The 19640-nt window shown below is 27.1% G+C and overlaps 1 pseudogene; it reads left to right on the top strand.

The window, feature by feature from the left end:
• The first annotated feature begins 178 nt into the window (after positions 1 to 178).
• LOC136970586 (dual specificity protein kinase CLK2-like) lies at positions 179 to 19519 on the top strand (annotated as a pseudogene).
• Positions 19520 to 19640: the final 121 nt, after the last annotated feature.

Here is a 19640-nt window from a genome sequence, read left to right on the forward strand (position 1 = left end):
AGAGAGGGTAGTGGTGCCTCGGTTCAACGAAACGGTCGCTCGACAAGCGTCTACGCGAGCATAAATTTTTGTTTGTAAGCACTTAAATTCAGGTAATCTAATAAAATTTAATTTTACTATGCTAAATTTGTTTAATTTTAAAATTATTAAATAAATATTTAAAAATTTCTTTGCAAATATTTTTTAATGATTAAATTTAATTTAATATTTTGCAATCACTGTATGAGTATTAATATTTTTAAATTATAAAATTTTTATCTTAATATGTGCAAATTTTCTTTTAATTTATTAAATAAGATTTAACTAAAATTTCATTTAGTCTGTTATATTTTTAAGTAATTTATAAATAATTAAATGATTCACAAATGCATAGATTAAAATAAGTTATTAGGGTTAACAAAATTTGCACATGTTAATTTTTTTTTATTTATTTTTTTTGGATTATTTGAATTATTGCTTTTGCACAATCTGCTCTTGTTCACACGACCATGCCTCCCTTGTTTGTGTCATTTATTATGTGCGTGCCATCGCCCCGTGCCATGAATGGTGAAAAATGGCTGTAATCCTCGTGAATGAATACGTCTCGTGCAATCTGAAATCTGCTGTTCCGTCTCTGAAAATATGTCACGTGCCTGAAACTGCTGGGCCTGGGATGGACGAATGGTGTTGGTGGTGAATATCCTGGGAATGAAATTGCTGCTACAGTCTCCAAATGAACATACTTCTTCCCGCCCCCCAAGTGTGGAGGATGATGAAGACGGGCATCTGATCTATAGGCACGGGGACATCCTCCAAGACCGATGTACTCATCTTTTCATAAAATAATAAGTTTAATGACACCTCCCACTTTATAGGAGATCAATTTAATAATAGGCATTTAATTCAAAATGTGATAGTTTTGGTTACTATAACGCACTTTTTAGAAAAACTAATTTTATTTTTTCTAGTAAAGAAGATTCTTATAATAGTTAATACTTAAAAATACAGTTAAATAATTTATTTTGCACTTAAATTTGAAAAAGTAATTTTCTAGTAAAAATTTTAAATTAACGTTTCAGTATTAAATTAAATTTTACATAAATTATTGTGTATAAAATTTTAAAAGAATAGAATTACATTTAAAACAATAATTCAAAATTTTCTGTTTTTACAGAAAGTTTAAGCATTTCAATTTAGATGAATTTTTTCCAGATAAAATCAATTGCTACCCTCGGTGAGGGTACATTTGGTAAAGTAGCAAAAGCTGTTGATCTTTGCTCGTAAGTATTTTAATGTTTATAATTTAATGTTACTATAATTTTCCAATTACTTATATATAATTGAATTTTTAAGAAAATTATTTATTGAAATTTGTTAGTAATCATTATCAAAATTTTCATAAATTTATTTTATTCTTATGTAGAAATCCAAAATTTATATCTTTTGAATTAAATAAATCATTTAAGTCTAGAATTTAAAATAAATGTAGCTATAGACTCTGAAAGTTGATGTAATAAAATAATAAATCTGTAATAGAAAGGTAGAAAATACAAAAATCAATAATCAAACTTTTCATATTTTAACAAACTTTTTAATAATTCATTATAATCTACTTTGGCTTTAAATTCAATACAAAATATAAATATGGGAAGAATATAATATAAAATAACATTTTTGAAAGTCATATTCAATAGATCATAAATTGTTCAATTTATGGTAATATATTAAGTTATTATTTGAAATTAGAATGTTTGATTTAAGCAATAAATTTGTCATTATTCTTGTTTCAAAAAAGATATTAATATCCTTACAGTTAAAATATTTATTAACTATTAATTATACGAATAAAGATTCTTTTTAAAATTCTGATCTAAGAAAAATGGAAGTTACATACTTTTAAACAGATTAAATAAATAAATATATATTCATTTTTTTAGATTTTTGAAATTTTATTATAGGATTTTTTCACTAATTTTTCGGCTTAGAATTGTTTTATATAATAAATAAAAACAATATTGTATCATTATTATTAAAAAATTTTAATCTTATTAAATTGTGGAATAAACTTTTATATGTATGACTTCTAGATGAAGTTTTGTTTTTAATTTTAGTATTATAATACACATTAGCTGCATTGTATGTATTTATTTTTAGTAGCAACTGATTGGTGCTAAGAAATAAAAATAACCTATATAGAGAAACGAAACATTTTTACAGTAATTTATCTGTAATAGGTATTTTGAGAGAAGTAGATAATGTTTTTGTTTAGAAAAATTTTTGGCATTTATTGATTTGGACTTAAAATAATGAAATATAAATATATTTTTCCAACCAAATATAAGGAAAACTTACATTCATTTTTATGTGGTTATTATTTAATTAGAGAGTTGAGTTATTTTTAATTTGAATATTTATTTAAAGTAGTATTCTTTATTACAGTTAGATTTTAATTGTAATGAAGAAACTTTATATTGTTTTAACAAAATTTATGTAAAGCATATATAGATAAATTATAAAGCATAGGATTTATATCTACTTTAATAGCAATTATTCAAATCAATGTAAAAATGTTTCAAAGAAAATAATCTGTTGAAGTCAGTGCTAACTTTAGAAAAGTACTATATGTATAATAATAAATCAGAACATTGCTTGGATAAAAAGGAAAACACTTAAGATGCCAGCTAGTATTGTTGGAACATTGCCTTTGTATTTCTTGTTATTATTTGGCAAAATGTTAATACTGAAACTTGAGTACTAGTTGATACATCTGTCAAGAAATTGGGTTATTTTATATAATTATTAAGAAATTAATTTTTTTTTATTTGAAGAAATAAAATACTGTTATAAAAATTTTGTCTTTAATACATTTTTCATATGCATAACAGGGATGATGTGGTGTGTGTGTGTTGTATATATATATATATATATGCATATACATATGTATAATGTTTGTTTTTATTTTTTATGCATTTGGAATACAGTTTGAGCAAAAGCAATTAAACTTTTCAAAGATCATCTTTTCATGAAAGAGGAGGCCAGCAACTACAATTTGTTGAATAAAATTTATTTGCCATTTGCAAGAAGCCTCTTTTCTATGTGACCAGTGAAACTGTATCATTGAATTAGTGAGTTACTCAATAACATATGAAAAAGTACAAAATATGTATAAGAGGGTATGCACAGGTGCTGAGTTTGAATCTTCACTTCATTTTCTGTCTGGTTTAATAAGGAAATTATAAAAAAAAATTGTATGTTTTGGATTATCTTCTTGTTTAGGGAGATTGGATGCAAGGGATTGAAAAACATCAATTTCTTGCCTGCCAATCTCCTACCTGCATGCAGCTCATGCCTGACCAAGTAGATTGCAACATTTTTCTTGTTTGGAGTACTAGTGAGCAGAATCTCAATAGAGAGTATAAGACATATTTTGCATTTTTAAGAATAGTAGGCTTGAACTTTTGGTTCAATCTATTTGCCTCAAAATATGATTGATTTCCAATTACTAATCAAATCCACTTGTGAGAAAACAACTTGAGGATTTTGAGGTTGTAACTGTTAGAGGTAGCAAGTTCAAATCTGTAGTGTATTAACTTTGAGATCTTATTAGTTATTCAAAATCCAATAAGAAACTGGTTACTAAGAAAGTCGTTAATGAAAATTATATTTTCATAAGAGGTCAAATGCAGATGGTAAATTTGAACCTGAAGTTGAAAAATCAGAAATATATGATGATTGCAACAAAAATAGTTCTGTCTGGAAACAGTCTTTATTAAAAAAATCTTATGAATCAAACATTCTATCTTATGATAGATTAGTATTTTAAGCTTTTCATATAGTTTTGATATATGTATTTATCTCACCAAAGTAGAAATCTGAAAAAAATCAAAATACTCTAAAAAGGAGGGTGAAATCAAGCAATGACAAAAATTTATTTGATGAAATGCATTCATATTCAAAAGTTTTTTAAAAATATTCTACATTCTATATCTGGACAATGCTGGATAACTCTGTTATAGTGAAACGTTCATTAACAGATACTTTTGAATTGCAGATACCTCTAATTAATAGACAATTTTACAATCCCCATACCCGTTAAATAGGACATCTGTTATATTTATTTCTAAATAACAGACACCGTTGTCCATAGCCAACCTTACAAAAACATAATGTTCTGCCTTCAATATTCTGAAAAAATTAATTATGTATGGAATATTTTAAGTGAAAAGAATCAGCTCAAATACGCTTTGAGACAACATAGGCGTCAAATAAAGATGGCTTAAAATAAGAATAGGGAGGATGGCAGGTTGTAAGGAACAATATTTTTTATCTTTTAGAGAAGTTTTATCTGGTTAAGTTGTCAATCACCATTTATTGTTAGGTGTATTAATGTTATTAAACTTCTTATTGTTGGAATTAAGCTTATGATACCAAAAACTATAAATCAGTTACTGGAAAAAATAAATAAAAATGTTCGAAGTGTTACAGTTACCTGATAACTAAAAAGCAGCCAAATCCCTGTATTGATTTTTATTAGTATTAGTAAAAAGTCACTTAGATCATAAATGACATTTATGTAATTGTTAAATGTAACAATTTCAAATATATTTTCTACCCCTTGAAGTGGATAGCAAATTGCCTTTGTAACTTGACATTCGAATGACATTTAATTAAAAACAAGATTTTTACAGCTGCAAAAATAAATAATACATCATATATAATCCATTGTATTCTTTACTATATGATCACCAGGTTAAGATACAGTATAGCCACCAGCATGTACTATACCTCTGAATAACAGATAAAATTCTTGGTACTGATGGTGTTTGCTATTTGGAGGTTATATTGTATTATGTATATGTTTTATACATACTGTATATACGCAAGATGTGTCTATTAAGTTCAGGGACTTAATTTATTTTTAAAAAATGCTTTTGAAAGAAATGATTCAATTTAGTGTTAATAAGAATACCAAATAATAAATTATAGTAATAAATGTTAGTTTGAAGTTTAATACATCTAAACATGCATACACACAGTAACTGATTACAATATATCTTTATATATGACTTATGATAGAATTCCATTGTAAGTTGGGGACTGCTTACAATTTGCTATCAACTGTTCTATTGTCCACCTTTAAATTCTGCCATTTTGATAGCACCAATAGTAGAAGTTATTTTGGACATTATATATTTGTGGAAAACAGAATTTTGTATTCAATATTTATTAAACTATGCTTTAAAGTTTAGCTGAAAAACAACATTCTTTAGTTATTTCAAGAAACTAATGCATAAGCTCTTAAATGCACTTCAATATAGGTGTGTATGGTTTATCTGTGAGTATGAGGAAAACACTATTTTGTATGAGGGAAGTATAGCATTAGTATTAAAATGGAAAATGTAGCACTTTCAGTAGGTGACCATTACAAATATATATAAATGGAATTAAGCTAAGACAGGAGGGATAATTGAGCAATAGGAAACAGGAAAAAACAAGAAAATGCAGTTTAAAAGGCTGAAAGGAATATGGTGGAATGCCAAAATCTTAAAAAGAAAATAGAATATTGTAAGAAGTATATTATATATTATGTGGAGCCAAAATGTACAGAATATCAAAAACAGATGAAAGAAAGCTGGCTGAGTATAGTTGAAATTGAAGTACTGACAACATTATATAGATTATTATTCATGAACAAAGTAAAAAAAATTTAAGAATTGATGAACATGAAGGAATTAATGAATTTAATCACATAACTTCACCATATTAACTGCTATCTTTTCTCGCTTATTTCATCAATAATTAATGTATAAAGAGGCTTAAAATCTTTTATATTAATAATTTTTATTTTCAAATGATCATGCACATCCATTTTCATCCATCATGTTTTTGGTTATTTAAGGTAACACCAATCTACATTATCTCAGATAATTGAAATTTTACTGTAATAATTTTGGAGTTGTTTTTATTTACACTTTCATCATGTGTATGTGTGTGTTTTTTTTGATAAGTTATAGAATAAAATGTGATTACTAATGTAACAGTCTTTCCATAGTTTTGGTTTAAGCCTCTGTCAAATCATAAAGCTAAATGCTAAATAGATAAATTTATCTAGTATAGAGTAGTAAAAGAATGAGAATTTAGAACTTAAAATATGTGACCATCATAAATATTTAGGAATAAAATTTTATGTTAAAATGTTTAAAAAAAAGCATGATGATGATGATATATTTGAGTCTATTCCTTCTGATGATTCTGAGCAGACGAGTAAAGTGAAAGTGGCAAAGAAAATAACAATGTCATTGGATTGGTATCAAAGCCAAAAAAATAGTTTTCATAAAGTGAGAAGATGGGTATTATCATATAATCTCAACCACTGACAGATTCTGAAAGTGATAGTGATAAAAGAAATAAAAAAAAACTGTTCATGCTGATGATGTGCCCTTTCCATTAATTCTAATTACAAATGGAAATGGTGCTGCCGTTATGTCTACATCCATGTTTAGTGACTATGTTGGAGTGTTAAGAAAATTGTATGATGATGATAAATTAGAATATGTATTACTTATTTGAGCACACTAATAGATAACATTATATTCCAAATAAATCTGCATGAAACCCAAAATAATAAAACATTCAAGAATATTAAGACTATAGAGGAAGTTTTGTTAGGAATAAACATTCTTATGAATGTAAAGAACCACATAATTATTGCAACTGTTAGTTGTCAATTTGTCATAACAAATTGAGAGATATTTAATAAATCACTACTTACCTTAATTTCTAGCATTCAATTTAATAAAAGAATACATATATTTGGCTACGTGTGCTATTATTTATTGTATGTTGTTCCAGCTTTTTAAAGAAATATTTATATAGAAGAGATATTTATATTTCCTCACTGATGTCAGTGAAAAGTTTTAGCAGAATTCATTCTAATATACATACAAATGGTAATTTTATAAATATCAAGTAAAGAGAACACTAATTATAATAAATTACATAAAATTAGGCCTGTAATTAATTATTTGTTAAAGACATTCGAAGAAAATTATGCACCTATCAAAGAACAGAGCATTGATGAAAGTATGATAAAGTTTAAATTAAGGATAGAATTTGGATTCAAGCATTATATGCCACAAAAGCCAGTGAAGATATTTTTATAAAATTTGGATATTGGCAGATAATATTGGTTATATTTGTGGTTTTCAAATTTATACATATATATTGACAATTTCTTTACAAGTGTATCTGTATTAAGTAATTTGTAAAATGTAGGGTTACCATCATGTGGAAAAGTAATATTCAACCACAAAAGATTACTAGCACTGAAAATGTGTACTGTACTACAGAGAGATAAATGTGATTGGTTGATTCAGATGAGCTTGTAGGGGTGAAATGAAAACAGATGTACTGTAATGATGATGTCCTCAATTGATGATCCAATAAACATGCAACAACTAATAAAGGGAAAAAATGGCAGTACTGTTCAAATTCAGTGTTTCCAAGTTGTCAACATATCCTATATTTGAAATATACAAGACAAGGCTGACAAGTTAAAATCTTTTTATGCCATTGACAAAAATCAAAAGACTGACTTTTGGCATTTTGTTTATATAATTGTAGTAAATACTTTCATTCTCTATTGTCAAAGTTTTTAGGCAAAATGATCATGCTTTTAGAAGCTTTTGAAGCAGAGTAGCTGTAGAATTAGTTGAAAGAAATTCTCTCAAGGTTAGCCCAGTGGTACAGAAATGTGATTCAGAAAGTCCAAAATTGAAAAGATTCTTATAAACCTTTTCAGCAACAAACTACAAATAAATTTATGGTGTAATGAAGCTATATTTAATTTAGTTTGTTACTTTGTAAATGAAATACAATAATTATAATGAATAAATATCATTATAAACTTTAAATTCAAATAAAAATAACTTATTAAATTAAAAAAAGTTAATATATGAACAATATTTTGATTGAAATATGTTTAAATCTTCTAATCAGTATATAATTTTCTTATTGCTACAATGACATATTTTTAAATAATAGTAATTTTTTTAGGAATTTTATATTGGTTCTTATAAATTATTAAACTGAAATAAATAGTTTAAATTTATAGTAATTATTTATTTAATTTTCAGGGAGCTTACAGTGGCTCTGAAAATAATCAAAAATGTAGAAAAATACAGAGAAGCAGCAAAGTTGGAGATAAATGTTCTGAAAAAACTTGCTGATGCTGATCCAGATAGCAAACAGTAAGGCTATTGGAGTTTAACTTTTTAATTTTATTCTAAGAATTATGAAAAATTTATCAAATTTTATGATAATCATAAGCTAAGATGTTTTTATTTTAAGGCTCTGTAAAGTTTTAAATTATAATAAGTTAATTTATGATAAATTCAAATTTGTTGCTGCTGCTGCTAATTTATTTTTACATTAAGAAATATAAGTTTCTAAACTTTTATTAACAAATTGTTATATTAAAAGAATCTCCATTATACAGTATTACCGTATTAGCCCGAATATAACGCGACCCAAATTTAAACGATCAAAATTTTCATAAAGATATTTAGAAAAAAAATAATACTCATAAAAGAATTCAAAGAAAGTAAAATTCAATCAGATAAGCATTTATTTAGGTATTTATAGCTAATAACACAGGTTACATTCATGTCAATAAAATTAAGTAATGTAAAACAAAATTAATATTACGTAAGTAACAACAAAAAACGGAAATGTTTATTCAGAATCTGAACTGTTTTCAGAATGAGAACTCATTGACTTCCGTTATTCATTATTGACTTTCGCGTTAGGGGGTAAAGCGGGTCTATTGACAAATTTTCTCGCAGTAGTACGAAATTTCTACTGACTTAACTTGAATGAGTCATATTTCTTCCCCATTTACAAACAAACCTGATGGCAATCGGTGAAACATGAGATAAATTACAGCGAGTTGAAATTTGATATGTTTATTTTTTGCGTTTTATGTATCAAATTACATTAAATTCGACACAAATAAAGCATTTTTGTCAATATAAAAATATTTTACATTGTTTAAAAGTAGAGAAAATAAAGAAAAGAAAGATGTAATAATAATTTTTCGAGCAAAGCCAAAAATTTCACAATTTTAAGATAAAAAATGGCGTCTGTGAGAGCCCACGTGACTAAAAGGTGGTCGAAAAATCACGTGACTAATGAACTTCGAACAAGCGGAGACATAGCCTTACTATAGTAGCGCTATGCAAACAAAAGTGCAGGCCTACTAACTAGATCACATGGTTCTTTTGAAGTGGTCGGTCGAGCTAGGTCTGACGTTCAGTCGCGTTTCAATCTCTGTAGGAAAATGTCCTTGTTTATACTACATTCCATTACTTAAACCCCGAATTTAGCGCGAGTCGATTTTTTAACAGAAAATAAATGGTCGAAAAATATCGCGTTATATTCGGGCTAATACGGTAATTATATATATATACAGTATAATACAAAATCATGATACTGAATTACTTAATTTGATTTTTACTAAACTATAGATCTAAGGTTGAAAGTGTGCTCATAAGCATATGCTAGGTGTTCTGCAGATTAACTCAGTTATTTTTGCAAAATGTAGCACTATGCTGTTTAACCATAGAAAAGAACATTTTCATGCACAACATATCTTTTATGTTAGGTTACCAAATAGACATACATTGGCACACATCTACTCTTAATCTAAGGTAATACTAAGATTCTAAGATGCACTTTTTCTCAACATAAACATCTCTAAAAATTAATGGCATCTTAGAATTGCAAAAGAAATTTTTTTTTGAGTTTTTCCATTCTTTCCAAATGTGAAGTGTGAATCAGTACATTGTATCACACATGGGAGTCTTATTGGGAACAAAGGAGAAGCTTGATTGCTGGAAATCTATGTTGACACCATAGAATTGTTTATATACAGTATATATAAATTTTTATATTAAATACAATTATCTAATCTATGTATTAAAAATTTTACAACTAGATGAGATTTGTTGGAAACATTTTCAACTCCTTTAGTCAGCTTCAGCCAAACAGTTTGTGGACTTCTAAAATATGTTATGGAACATAATATTTGAATAAACTGTCTGTAGAATATTACTAGTTTTTAAGCTTTTAAACATACAATTTGTGACATTAGGTTATATTTTTAATACTCAATCTGAAGAATGGTTACACGTTTATAAAAAAAGTTTGGAACAAATTAGAACATTTATTGTTTTTAAGTATTTAAAATTTTTAGAAAATCATTAAGAATTTGAAAATGAAAAAGAAAAGAGGTTTAAATTATACTATGATTTATTATTGATAATAAAATACATAGTATTATTTGAACATAAGTACTACTGACATCAGTTTTATCTTGTTAATTAACTGAGTGATGTCAATCTATCCAGTATTATTTTCTAACCTTTGTTTAGGTCAGCTGTATCATTTGAGTTATTGCTTGGAAATACAATGAATATAGAGTTGTTCTAACATCCTGATTGTGACCCTTTCCTACATTCCTTTATTAATGCTGGTTTTTATCACTTAACATTTACTTTTTTGTCATAGATCCACTGGGCTATGATAAGGAAGTAGATGTTTTATTTAAACAAATAACCAATAGCAAAATAAAAGAAAGTACAGTAGCCTCTCGTCCCTCATTATATCACGGATTCGGATATATCTTGCTTTTTTGGTGAGAATAAAATACTGTATTTTATTGCATTGTCCTTGAAACTACTACTGCAGGTGGAGCAATAAATTCATCAAGATCTAAATAAGCAAAACAGATGGACAGATCAATTATCATTTATCTTTCTTTTTGATATTAGAAGTTGTTTGTTTATTGGTTCTAAATACTTGTTTAAAAGTTTCTGTGAAATTTCGAATTCACTGCGTAATGTGTAAGGAAAGATTTCTTTATTTCTGAACAGAAAGTTCTAAAATTTTTATACAGTAGTAACTTTATTTTTTTAGAGAATTTTTACTCTGTAATTATATAAGTTTTGATGTTCTATTATATGTTCAATTACTGTGTTTATAATATTTATTGAGAAATATAAATTACACAAATTTTTAATAGGTGATTTATTGTGAAATATAGTACTGTATAATAAAATTGCAACTGATATTTTGTTTTTATATCGACAGTATTTGTCTTTAAATGTCACTGTTAAAGAGACAATAAAGCTAAATGGGTGTTCATGCTATCAATGGGTACGTTTAATACGATATAACCAGCGAATAAAATTTAATATTGCAAAACTAAACTTATTTTATATCAGAAACACTAGTTGATGAAAGAATAGAGGATAGCCATTCCATACCATGTTTAATCTGTTTAGTATAAGCCCAGAATTTTTAGTACTCAGTTATATTACACTTTTTGTTTGTCTCCTGACAAGTGTGATATAACAAAGGGCTACTATATTGTAATTTAAAATAATGTGGAGGAATAAATCTTCAAAAACACAGAGATGATGCTAAAAAAAATCACTGTGCTTTGATCTGTAGCAGAGGTCTCCTATCTATTACCGAAGACAAATTTATCTGGCCTTTGTAGCTCATTTTCACCAACAAGCTTTATATCAACATTCAAAACTTGTTCAAAAAAGCATAAATTGTGAAAAGTCAACTAGAATTAATAGACATTGCTTTAAATGCTTTTTTTTTTTTTTTTATAAAAACCTGTTTAAAGAGTGTGTTAAATTTTCACAAATCCCCACCAGAAGAGAATTTTAAGCCTTAAGAAGTTTGCACAGAGGATATATATATTTATATTTATTTATTTCTATGAATTTTTGTGAAAAATTTTTTTTGAAAATGAAATATATAAAATCAAAATATTAGACATCACTGTTCAATGAATATATAAAAAAGATTTAACATTGCCCAAATTTTGTTGCAAATTTCACATTCATTTGTTACATAGAAATAAAAAAATCTTTGGTTATATCTTTTGTACCTGGCTCTTAACTTGTGTTTTTACAATTTATGTGGCCCTTCTCAAAAGAGATTGGAGACCCTTGTTCTTTAGGCATCATTAGTCAAACACTAACATATATAGCACTCACAATATATAGTTTTTTAAAGCTCTCAGAATTTTCTGATAGTGTACTTTATGCCTTTTCAATAATACCATTTTGTTTTACTGTGAGAAGTATAGTGGTAAATGTCACTTAAGATAATTTTGAAATTTATAAAAATGAATTAAAATAATTATATTTCTCTCTTTCCAGTTTGTGTGTAAAGATGCTAGATTGGTTTGACTATCATGGTCATATGTGTATAGCATTTGAAATGCTAGGACTGAGTGTGTTTGACTTTTTGGTAAGTAGATATTAAAATAAGCTTTATTATTTAGCTAATGGATAAGGTTATTTCCAAAGAAATTCATAACTTGCAGAATAGAAAGGAATTGATCAAACAGGCTAGCATTGCACATGCATGACAGTACTTAGTGAAGTAGCTCTGTCCAGAGTGAAATTTTTTTAAATATTTGAATATTCACAAAAATTGGTGGAAATAAGTTTTCTGTTAAGAATGTGGTATTCAGTGAGATATTCAAAAAGTAAAATGTAAAAATTATAAACTGATTTCAAATTTTGAAAATATATTCAAAAATCTTTATTCCTTTCACAAGTGAATTTTGTTAAGAAAGAAGAGATGAATAGCCTTTATGAAAATATATACAGATTTTATTCAGTGTGAATGAGATTCGAAATTCTAATGATATGACATTGAACTAATTGGCAAGTCATTTTCTGATCAAACCAAATATTTAATGGATTCTGGCTAATATGATTTTTAAAAAAAGCATGTTTCAAAATAACAAAAAATGAGCCTAGAATGAATTGGTTTTTATACATGAATGAAATATAATAGTTTGCCATTTAAGTTATCTCATTGTTAATAAGGAAGAACTATGAGAACTCAAATACAGTATAATTATGATTTTCGTATGGTTTGTGTCTATTTGCATAAGCATAGATTTGTGCAAATAAGACCAATTATTTATATAAATATATTAAAATTAGGGATCTATAATATGAATGATAAGTAATGATCAATGTACAATTTTTAATTTATTTTATTTGAATTAGTTAACATTAAGAGACAGTTATAATTAATATAATTAAAAGAAAACTAAACAAAATTTATAATGGACTGTCATTTAAAAAATGTTACTCTCAATTAGCAGGAATTAGTTTTTGAAACCAATGTGTTTATAAATAATTTAAAATTAGTTTTAACTGAAATATCATTAGATAATATTTTCCTTATTATGAAACTACATATTTAATGTAATACTTCAATAATCATTATATGTTAAACTAATAAGGAATTTTAGGTTATTGTCCAGACAAGTTATTAAATATATTAATAACAGCTTTTATTTTAAATCAGTGAAATCAAAAAAATTATGATAAAATATAATAATAAAAATATTAACTTGTTTTCATCTAATCATGACAATAATTTATTATAATTTATTAAATATATTTTTATTTTTTAATGTATAATAGCCTGCATAAGACTACAAACTTTTCTGTATTTATTTTTACAGAAAGATAATAATTATCAACCGTATCCTATAGATCAAGTCAGGCATATTGGTTATTCTGTGAAATGTAAGTTTAATTTTAAATGCACTAGGCTAATTTTATTGCAGTAGTAAAATCTAATGTATTTTTTTTTTTTTTTTTTTACAGTTGTACATGATAATCATTTGTCTCATACCGATCTTAAACCAGAAAATATACTTTTTGTAAATTCAGATTATGATATTAGTTATAATCCCAAAAAAGTAAGTATTTTTATGGATATTCATTATTAGGACTTGAATTTTTTTAATGTACCTTTATTATTACTTTTTTTAATTCTAGCAAAAGAGAGATATGCGCAGGGTTAGAAATACAGATATAAGGTTGATAGATTTTGGCTCAGCAACATTTGATCATGAACATCACAGTACAATAGTTTCAACTCGCCATTATCGTGCCCCTGAAGTTATATTAGGTAATTAATTATATTTACTTAAATCTCAAAATTATAAATATTTTGAACAAAGTCTTATGAGGAGTGATTTGATATTTTATAAAATTAGTTTGGGTAAAGGTAGAATAATATAATCAGTTTTAGAAAGTAAAAATTTTATTTTAATTATATTTATACTGTCACCCTTATCTGCAAGCACTCAGTATAGAAGAATTTGATGCTGCTGTTTTTTTTATTTCTTTGTTATTTTAGACAAAATATTCATTATAACAAGTGCTAACTGATATTTAAGAACAACAAAATATTCTAGTTACAAGTTTGATGAGATTGAAATTTCTGTGCTCCAATTATATGGCTCATAGTTTTCAATCCTTTTTTTTCATTCCAGTTATATTTTTGTTCTTAGAATAAAAATATAATTGAGAAATATTTTTCAAAGATAAGTGATGGCAACAATTGCCACCATTCATCTCTGAAAAAGACTTGTAACAATTATTTCATTTTCTCAAGCAAACACCTCTCTATGATTAAAATTTCATTTATTAAATACAATTTTATATTGTTTTCTGCTTGCTTTCTTACTATCAAATTAAGAAAGGTTTTATATTTTTTATTAGTTTCTTTTATATCAGATGAAAAGCTAATTAATACTTTTATTTAATTTTATTTAGAATTATTGGTTGATAAGTAAATATATTTTATATCATTTTAATGTTAATTGGAAATATAGATAGGTTGACTGAGTTATTCCAGAACAAAATTAAGAAATACTGCGAGATTTTTTAACTATGGTTGCAATTCCAAATATATCACTTCTGTTATTGTGATAAATAGAAATCCCTCTTGAAAAGGATGAAATAGAAATTAATAATAAAATACTGAAACATGTAAAAAGAAAAAATTACTTCATCACATTCAATTTATAGTAGCCCCTCATTATAATGCTTATTTGGATGTTTTTTTTTTTTTCAAATATAGACACACTTGAGTGAATAATTGATAAGTACAGACATTGGTTATACTGTGTTATCTGATATATTACTCATTTGGTTTGTCTGACTACATATGCAAGATAACAATGGGCTACTGTATTATATTTTTATCTTATATAACATACTCGTAATAAACTACCTTTTATTTCAATATGTAAATGTTTATCACATTTTAAGAAAAATTTGAATGCAGATAGCTTAATGAGACTGCAAAGAATGTGTAGAATGGTAAAGAAGTATGGAATTAATTTAAAAATTCTAAATAATATTTGAGAAAGAGATTTGTGTATTTAAAGGAAATTTAAATATATTACATTTATCTTCTTTACTAGTTTAATTTTTTTGTATAATACTGATCTAATCTTTAAAGTATTAATGTTAAGCCTGATTTAGACAAAGCTTAAGTTGCCAAAAATTGTTATATGCGATTAAAACACTTCTCTATTTTGTTTAAATGACTGTGCTGCTACATGTTTTTCCATGTAGCAGCACACACCTGTTTATGAACAACCATGTTTCAGAGCATCAAAAAAATTGAATTTTTATGACTGAAAACATGGGCAGACAAATCAGCTTAAAGCATTATTTGATATGTACAATAATTTCATGTGCATTTTAAAATATGGCAATTGTATGATCAACAAACTGCTTGATATAAACTTATTAATCAAAAACTTTATATCAAAAATATGAAATTGGAGACACAGAAACTATTGTAAAAAGAGTTGAGAGGAGTGTTTATTCATACTTGTTGAGCAATTAGCTAAATTACTTTAAAGGCAATGAAAATTTGTTGAAAAGGTGTCCACTTAAACATTTATCCAGGGTTAAAGAGATCTTTTCAGCATTTCACAAATGTGTGCATATGGTACATGCTTGTTCTAGTGCTAAAATAACCACAGGGAATCAATTTAAGATGATTTAGCATAACATACAAATAATCTCTGACTGTAAAGGATAAAGACAGTATTGCAGAAATTGGTATAAAAAGTGAGCTTTGTTCTGCTAGAGAACGTGTTCAAAACAACTGCCTTTGATGGTAGTTGCACATGTAAATGATTGAGTGTGACATTATGTAAATGTTAATGATTGCATGTAGCATTCCTAATGTCACGATTTTTCATATGCATCTCTTCAGTTTGTTGATGTTATGCAATGCTGCAGGGTATGCTTCATACCTGCACTTTTAGATAACCCCACAGGAAAAATCCAGAAGCGTCAAGTCTAGAGAACATGATCATGGAACAGGACTGTTCTGTCCTATCCAGTGGTTGCCAAACTTCTCTGTGAGCCACTGACACTTCTGACCATGAATGAGATGGTGTGCCATTGTGCTGGTACCAAACCTGCTGTAGTTGTGCCAATGGCAAGTCTTCAAGCCATTGGTTCATTGTAGTATTTAGGATGTTCAGATATCAGTCACTGCTATTCAGAATGCTGTCAATGAATATGAGACCAGAAAGTTGCTCACCCCATATTCCACATCAGATGTTTAGGGTAAAATGCACTTTATATCACAGAGCATGCACTCCCCAGTGATGGTGCACATTGTAATGATCATAAAATTTCATTCTGAGAAAACAGTGCCTGGTCAATCCATAAAATGTGTTGAAATGGTTGGAGTTCATCATGCTGTAAATTTATCCTCACATTGTACCACTCAGTGCTGTGCAGTGTCCTCTGCACGTTATGCTGGTTGGAAATAGCTGTGGAATTGGTGCATATGATAGTGATATAATATCTGGTATATTTGTCTGCTGTAGTCCATATTGAAAGAGCTCTTTTGCTTCTGATTGATGTTTAAACTGTGGACACTGTGTATTTATAGTAGAGAAAATAGTTAAAATTAAAGTATTTTAGAGATTAATTTTTTTTGGAAATTTGTTTATTTTTAAGAGACTCTTCACTATATATATATATATAATCTCACAATGGCATGTACTGTACTTACAGGCTTTGTTGTTACTTTTGAATTGCCCAAGAAGAATTTCAAATCTCAAATATGCTTAAATTAATGTAAATGTTCAAGCATTCAACAACGCATGCACATGTGAAACACAGTATTGGCTGCTTACACTTTGTTTAAATCAAAAGTTTATTCTTTATCCTAATATTTGAATAAATAAAAAAAATATATCAGAAAAAAATTTAAACATTTATAATTCGTGCACTCTCTTAAAAGCAAATAATTATGATTTGGAAAAACTGTTACCAAAGCCATAAAGATGTATTTTGACTGTATTATTCTTTTCATATTTTCAGAACTTGGTTGGAATCAACCCTGTGATGTATGGAGTATAGGATGCATTTTATTTGAACTTTATTTGGGAATTACACTTTTTCAGGTTGGAATGTTTGTTTTTGTTATTAAATTCTTATTTTATAGCACTTTATTTATCTTCTTTTATTTTATTTTAGACACATGATAACAGAGAACATCTGGCAATGATGGAGCGTATATTAGGACCTCTTCCATATCGTATGTGTAGGAAAAGCAAGTAAGTATTTCTAAAATTACAGATGATAATTTATATTTATAGTCTGTTTAAGTTAAAAATAAATTGACTGAAAACAAACTGAACAAACTAAAAAGTATTCATTTGCTAATACTGTGCAATGACTGGTGGAAAATATTGTATATAGAACACATATTTATAAAACAAAGCATTTAATTGTTAAAACAATTATGAACATAGGTGAGGAATTCTGGGAAAGGGTGCTTTTTATTTTTTTCAAATGTTATGCTTAGTTGATACTGATTACAAGGGCTATGCCAGACTAAAGTCAAGGCATAGCTTTCCAAATAAGTGTTACATTATGATTGTGTTATTGGCATGTGTGTCAACATCTAGAAACTTCTAACAATGTGATGTGTTCAATATTGTAGTTATTATTATTATTCCAATCATTTTGAATTACTTTCAGTTATTTAATTTTATACAACTTTATTGATAAGACTATGTCTTGTTTATAAAATCGCACTGCCTGTTTGCTTGTACTGTACATGTCAGGAGTATGAAGATGTATGAAGGAGTACATGTCAGGAGTTGCAATTTGGTACAGAGTATTAAGTGCCCAAATCATGTGTGCATAAAAAAAACCAGACTTTTAGGTATTCAGGGGACCGAGAACCAAGTCAAAATAAAATACAAAATGCGACACTCTCTACAAACAGGCTACTGCCTGTTTGTAGCAGAGATTTGCACATGCATTGCTTATTGGGAACTTGGAAATGCAAACATTGCTAAATTGAATTTTGACAAACGAATCTTTGAAAAAACCCATTTACCTGTTCTGTGTTATTCCCAACATATCTCTGGTCACAATGTGCTGACCTTGACTGGTTGACCCGAGATATCTCGTTTCAGCATCAGAACATTTTTGAAAGTAGATGGCACTAGTTGTTATAAATTTATATTAAAACTAACTACTGAAATATAATTTTTCTTTTACATTTATTAATAAATATATATATTGTTTGTGCAAAATAAAAAAAATAGTTCCAGATGATACAATAGCCAGGATTATTTTTTTTTTTCAAAAAGGGGAAATTTTCATTTGGCATGGTCAAAAATTTAACCCAGGGTGACACGCAACAGAGAGAAATTTCGAAATTGTGGATAGGTTAATTTCACTGAAAATGCATTGTGGACGACCATTGATGGAACATTTATTACAGTACCACTTTTCATGGTTTACATCAAAAAGTGTAAAAAAACAACCATGATCGGAAACAAGGTTATTCTTGGGAGTTGTGAAGGTGATTCACAGTTTGGTTTAATGAGTTCTAGTAAAATTTTTGCTTGCTTTACCATGTGAAAATTGACATTGGGACAATGGTGTTTAGCCAGGACAATGGAAAAGTTTGCTTTGTTGGTGTTTGTTTTAAGGCAAGTTGGCAGTATTGATATAAGTTGGCAGTCTTTCTACTTGAGGCAAAATTATATAGTTAATTAAATTAGTAGTCTAAACACAGCACAAAAAATTTGACAGTTAGGTCAGGTATTAATATTAGTAATTTCACTACCTTATTACTTACATAGTATAGAATATTTATTACAATATATATATAAAATTATTTCAGCACACCAATGTTTATTAAAAATGTGAAACCAGTTAAGTGTTAAACTGTGATAAGGTTTTAAAATTTTGAAATGATTGAACCTACACAAAAATTGCTTACTGTCAATGTATATTTAAAAGTACTTTCTATAATTAATGTATATGATTCCCAAACATTTGCAGTAAGCAATTTTTGTATGGATTGTATTTATTTGAAACTTTTAATACCTTAACTTAGTTTAACATTTTTATAGTGGTTTCATATTTTCATTACGGTATATAAATAATGAGTTTTAAAATCACTTACTAACAAATGATTTTTTTTTTAATGCAGAACAAAATATTTTTATCATGGTCGATTAGATTGGGATGAGAAAAGTTCATCTGGAAGATATGTTAAAGAGAATTGCAAGCCATTACGTGTAAGTGCTAATTTATGTATCAATAATTATGTTTTTAAAATGTGATATTGCAGAGATTCATGACAAATGCCAAGTAAAATAGTATTTATAATGTCTTATCATTTAATGTTGGATAAGTATGTAATGTATGTGTTTCTGCTGATTTTAAATTTTAAAATAATAATACCAAGCATTTGCTGATTCATTACTT

This window comes from Centruroides vittatus, unplaced genomic scaffold (genome assembly GCF_030686945.1).
Source record: "Centruroides vittatus isolate TY-2023 unplaced genomic scaffold, ASM3068694v2 contig_2041, whole genome shotgun sequence".
Classification (NCBI taxonomy): Eukaryota; Metazoa; Arthropoda; class Arachnida; order Scorpiones; family Buthidae; genus Centruroides; species Centruroides vittatus.